This window comes from Pleurodeles waltl, chromosome 1_2 (genome assembly GCF_031143425.1).
Source record: "Pleurodeles waltl isolate 20211129_DDA chromosome 1_2, aPleWal1.hap1.20221129, whole genome shotgun sequence".
NCBI classification, from domain to species: Eukaryota; Metazoa; Chordata; class Amphibia; order Caudata; family Salamandridae; genus Pleurodeles; species Pleurodeles waltl.
The window spans coordinates 318,796,617-318,802,616 of record NC_090437.1 but is presented as its reverse complement, the minus strand read 5'-3'; positions in this window follow the sequence as shown (position 1 = coordinate 318,802,616).

The window sequence follows — 6,000 nt, the reverse complement described above, 5'->3', positions numbered from 1 at the left end:
CCCTCCACAGACATCTAGATCAGGCCCGTAGCCAAGTAGAAGACAGGGATTTGCCCCGGAGTCTAACTCTTGCAGGCAAGTATTTCCACTAAGGAAGCTGAAAAGGGTATCTGAAACTAACTCAGCAATGTACAATTAAAATACATTCTCAACAATATGCAACACCCCCATGGTCTAGACTTTTCTAGTTCCATTAACTCATCATGCAGGTGACTCTCCATCTCCACAAACTCCACTTCTTCCCTCGTTCACTTTCTCCAAAGTTCATTTGTCACTAGCTCCCCTCCCTTAATATTTGACCTATTTCTTCCAGTCATCAGTTTAATTACCTTTATGAAAATAAACAAGCATATAGCAAGGATGGCAATGATTACTATAGGGGTCAAAATAGTCCACAAAATTCCACTACCAGTGCCATCTACCAACTGCAGAATACCCCTTGCAAACTGCTGCAAAGGCAGTTTGGCCACAGTGATACTGTCAGTCCTTCTAGTCAAGCATACTTCCACCCAACAAGAAAAGATACACTCTGCCACTAATATGTAACAGAGCCCATTGCGAAAGGACATCACAACAATTTTGATTTGCATTTAATTGAAGGGCCCCCTGATCTCCATATATGGCTCAGGATGACAGATGCTCTCCTGCCCACATTTAACTGCTGGCAGGTGACGCAGCTGTGGCACAGCTATACTGCAATGACGTGGAAGAAGGGATTAAGCCAATAAGTTCCAAAGAGATATACCATTGCATCTCTCCCTTTATGGGCAGGACTATGAAAATGTCTGGCCATAGGGAACATCAGGGTTTTGGTTAGGACAGGTCTTCCATCACTCAAAACCCAAATCTCTTCCTGATTCTTCACAGAACCTGCTCTGACACACCTCTCTTGCTCTCTGGGACTTCTCCCTGTAGATTATTGATCTCCTACCATGTGTCAGGAGTAGTTAACAACAGGCTCCTCTCACCATCAACACAACATCATCTTCTGTTTCTCCTGAATGATCCCTGTTTATTGTGCAGGACTCAACTGTGCAGTATTTTGCCATCTGATCCGCATAGCGGTTTTAGGCTGTCACATAATCACTTCTGCCTCTGTGTGCTGCACATTTGACCACTGCTATTTCAGCAGGTACCTGAAATGTGTGCAACAAGTTCATAAAGTAGTTCCTACTTCTAATCAGGGAGCCAGAGGAAAACATGAAACCCCTTTGAGACCATAACTTCCCAAAATCAGTATAGATGGTAACTTTCAAATTGTTAGAGACACAGCAAGCTCTAGAAGAGTGGTCAGTTTGGCCACCTGTGAGAAGGATACAATCCACAAGTCAGAGGCTTCAATTACACCTTCTAAGGTGCAGACAGCATAGGATGCTTTCAGGATTCCTCGTCAATCCCTTAACCAAGAGCTGTATACAAACAACATACAATTGGGCTCTGATGTCTGGATAGTCAGGTCTTGGCTTGATACACAGTTCAGAAATGTCCAGGCAATCATGGTCATCCATTTCATCATCCTCCTAAGATACGGGCAAAGGCAACAGTGTGGCAGCGTTCATAGAAGTGCACTTCAGCAGAGTATTGTTCTCTGCGGCAAGTATCACTTACCCATAGTATGTATGCCTGCTGTTTGTCATGTGCTGTGTTTCAGTAAGGGTAAGCAGGCTCTCAACAGAATGTAGAACCATAACTGAAAGCAGTAAACCCGCCACAAGGCCTTTACATTGCTGAATGCTGGCACCAACTGCTTTCACCCAGTAACTTTGCTGCTTTTCATGGGTCCATGGGTCTGTGTTAACACAGACAACGAGCAACTATCATGTTCACCACAGTACAGGACAAACAACTTGTCCTAATCTACCATTCCTAGAGCTGGGGCATGGCAGAGATGTTCTCTCAGCTTGAGTAAGGCACTCTTGCCTTTCTTGTCCCAAAGTATTCGATCTGACACATCTTTGTGTGTAAGCCTCTCTATCCTGACTTCTCTTTGCGTTGAAGGTGGGTTCATTTTCGGAATGGTAGAGATTCTTTCATGAGAGACCTTCCTAGAGCTTTTCTCAATTTTCTGTACCAAATATAGGACCTCTCTCTGAGAGTTATGTACTTTGATTAGGGATACTTTCTGACCATTATCTGTCAAGTGGTTCAGTAAGGCAATGGTGTCTTGTCTGCATGCATCTGCGGACATTGATGCTACCAATAGGTATTCGATGTATTGGACAAGGTCTCCAGAATTTTCTTCAGTATCTGATTGAAGATTGAGCTGCTTTCTGTATGCCCCTGTGGGACTCAGCACCATGCTAGAACTTTTGGAATCTGAAGTTGAAGAGGATCCTGCTTTCCTCAGGAAAAGCAATGGAGAATGCTTGACACAATTCAATAACAGTACACAACTCATCCTCATGGGATATTTGGAAAACTATAACAGCAGGATTTGGTACCACAGGACACAATAGTACAACAATATTATTGCTGCAGCACCACTATGGAGGCACAATCATAGGTTGAAAGGCAGGACCTTCGCCTTGACAAAAGTGTGACTACAGGTGAGGTTCCCCTGCATAGTGACTGATGGTGCAGAAACCTGACGACTGTCATTTCTGTTAATAGGTGAAATTTACTCTTACTATTTTTGCATGGCTTTGGCATGGTAGGGTGTTCCAGGTGGTGGTGGCGAGGTAGGAAAAGGAGTGTCCTTCTGTTATGGTTTTCCTGATGCGGTGTACTTCTGCGAGAGAGATCTGGGCTGAGCGTAGGGTCCTGTGGGGTACGTGGAAGTCGAGTCGCTGGTTAAGGTAGGCAGGTCCGGTGTTGTGGAGGGCTTTGTGTGCATAGGTAAGGATTTTAAAAGTGATTCTTTTTTCAGGAGGGAGTCAGTGCAGTGTGCGTAAGTGTTGTGAGATGTGGCAGTGTCAGGGTAGATCGAGGGTCAATCTGGCGGCGGTGTTCTGGGTGTTTTGCAATTTTTGGGTGAGTTTTTTGTTGGTTCCAGCATAGAGTGCGTTGCCGTAGTCCAGTCTGCTGGTGATGAGGGCGTGTGTGACGGTCATTCTATGCTTGAGGGGGATCCATTTGAAGGTCTTTCGTAGGAGGCAGTGGGTGCGGGAGCAGGTGGAGGTGACTGCGTTGATCTGATGGTTCATGCTGAGGTCCGGGTCCAGGATGATTCTGAGGTTGCAGGCATGGCTGGCAGGGGTAGGTGGGTTTCAGAAGGTGGGTGGCCACCAGGAGTCGCTCCATGCATTGGGTTGGGGGCCCAAGAGGAGTACCTCGGTCTTGTTTGTGTTGAGTTGAAGGCAGCTATCTCTCATCCAGTTGGCGACTGCTTTCATGCCCTCGTGGAAGTTGTGTCTGGCCTTGTCTGGTTCGTTGGAGAGGCAGAGGATGAGTTGGGTGTCGTCGGCGTAGGAGATGATGTTTATTCCGTATCTTCTGACGATGGTGGCTAGCGGTGCCATGTAGACGTTGAACAGCGTGGGGCTGAGGGAGGATCCTTGGGGCACTCCGCAGGTGGTGGGTGTGGGTTCTGCGAGGAGAGGGGCGAGCCTCACTCGTTGCATTCTGCCGGAGAGGAAGGATTGGATCCAGTCGAGGGCCTTGTCTCTAATGCCGGCTTCGTGGAGTCTTCTTATCAGGGTGTGATGGGAGACTGTGTAGAACGCTGCAGAGAGGTTAAGTAGGATGAGTACCTCCGTCTCTCTGTTGTCCAGTAGGTAGCGGATGTCGTCTGTTGTGGACAGGAGGGCTGTTTCAGTGCTGTGGTTTGAATTAAATCCGGATTGGGAGATGTCGAGGATGTTGTGGCTTTCTGAAAATGTGGTGAGTTGGCTGTTGAATGCTTTTTCTATGACTTTCGCAGGAAATGGAAGTAGGGAGGTGGGGTCAGCCGATGGTTGCTTGAGGAAGGGGTTGATCTTGGCGTGTTTTCAGTCATCTAGAAAGGTGGTGGCAGCTAGTGAGCAGTTGATGGTAAGGCAGAGCTTGGGGGCGATGGTGTCTGCAGCTCTGTTGAAGACGGGATGGGGGCATGGGTCTGTGGGGGCCCCGGAGTAGATGGACTTCATGGTTTTCAAAGTATCTTCGGTGGAGAGGGGTGTCCAGGTGGAGATTGTGGGTTTGTTGGTGTCGGTTGTTGGACGGGAGGGTTTGGTGCGTGAGTTGTCCTTGTTGAAACTGTCATAGATGGTCTTGATAGTGCGGTGGAAGTAGGTGTTGAGTCTGTCGCATAGGTCCTGTGAGGGTGGGATGTTCGTTGTCTCACTGTTGGGTTGGGCGAACTCCTTGATGATGTTGAAGAGTTCCTTGCTGTTGTGTGGTTGTGAGGAGATCCTGTCTTGGATAGACTTCTTTCTGGTGTCTCTGATGAGTTGGTGGTGTGCGGTGGTGGCGTCTTTGAAGTTGTAGTGGGCTTCTGGGGATTTAGTGTTTCTCCAGATTTTCTCAAGGCGGTGACAGGCGCGTCTTGATTCCCAGAGTTTGGGGGTGAACCAGCTGGCTCTCTTTGCGTGGGTGTTGTTGTTCTTTTTGAGGGGTGCTATGGTGTTGGCGCAGTCGGTGATCCACTTGTGGAAGGTGCGTGCTGCGGTGTTTGGGTCCTCGTTGCGTGCAATGGGGGTGCGGCGATGGAGAGGGCGGCGGAGAGTTCTATAAATCATTCAAAAAATCATCACTTGCGTCACTATCACTAGTCTTATCTTTCCTGTCTTCAATTCCACCCCTCTCCCAATTTCTTTCTCGCTGCTGCGTGTCTCTTTAGCGCAGAGTACATCCTTATACCCGCAATTACATTCTCCCTTCATTCTTACTGTTCTGCATTTTAGCTGACTTCCATTCAAATATGGACCTTTTTATTGGCTTGGGTCTGATATTTCTCCTTCTCTTTCACATGTGAGGCATGCTGCCATGCATTCAAAGCCTCATATTGTGCAGGGCTTGGTGGGAGTTTCATTCCATACAACACGAGCCTCAAATTCTCAATTATTCTCAAATTAAAGGTATCATGTGGGGGAAACTGCAACAACCCTACATTCCCTGTGACCTTATTCCAATGTCTGACTAAAATACACATGTGTACACCGATCTTTTCATGTAATGTGGGACCTTCCCCTGTGGAGGTACTGCCTCACTGTCCTACACAGTTATTCTTACACCATCACTAAACAAAGTCCTCAATTTCTTGAAAACTTTAATCTTTCCCTGAATGTGGTGCAACACAAAATTAAGAAAGCTTCACTTGAAATAACTGGCAGTTCTTAACACCTCACAATGTAATACACAACAGCACTAGTGCCCAGTCTCAGCTTGACACTACTATATCGACCACTCCCTTTTTGGCACTCACCGATGTAATGACCAATCCCAGCATGCCACACACACCAAACGACCAATACCTGCGCAGCACCTTATGATGCAATGCGCAGAACCTCACAACAGCACTCACACCACAGCGATTACCTTAACATAAGCAAATTATTAAAAATCAAAAATGAAGCAATGACTCTTGTCTGTACCACCAAAGACAATTCAAAGTCGTGGATCACTCTAGGGTAAGAATGAGCAATAACCCCCTTGTGGCACTAACACATACACACAATGTGAATTTTCGACCAGCGGGGAATCACTCAGACTAGTGCTGTCTACTCATCTGTGCAAAAGGATTAACCAAACACCAATATCAGTTAGTACATCATCATTACAGAAGTTTATTAAGTCATTATCTTTAGTACGAATGATAGCGCTTCACGGCCTGACATCACAAACCTTAACAGAAAAGTAACAACTTAATATATGTCAGTAGCTGTCCTGGATTCTTAGACTATGATGAGTCTAATAACCAAATTTCAACTCTGCAGCAAGCACGTTTCTCTTCATAATCCCAAGCATTATACACAAAACAGCATTTTGAATCTCAACTTCAACAAAGGAAAAGCCCTTTCAGACCCAAAGGACACCACATGCAAAACACACTACCTCATCAAATCCGCAAGCACGGCAAGGAAG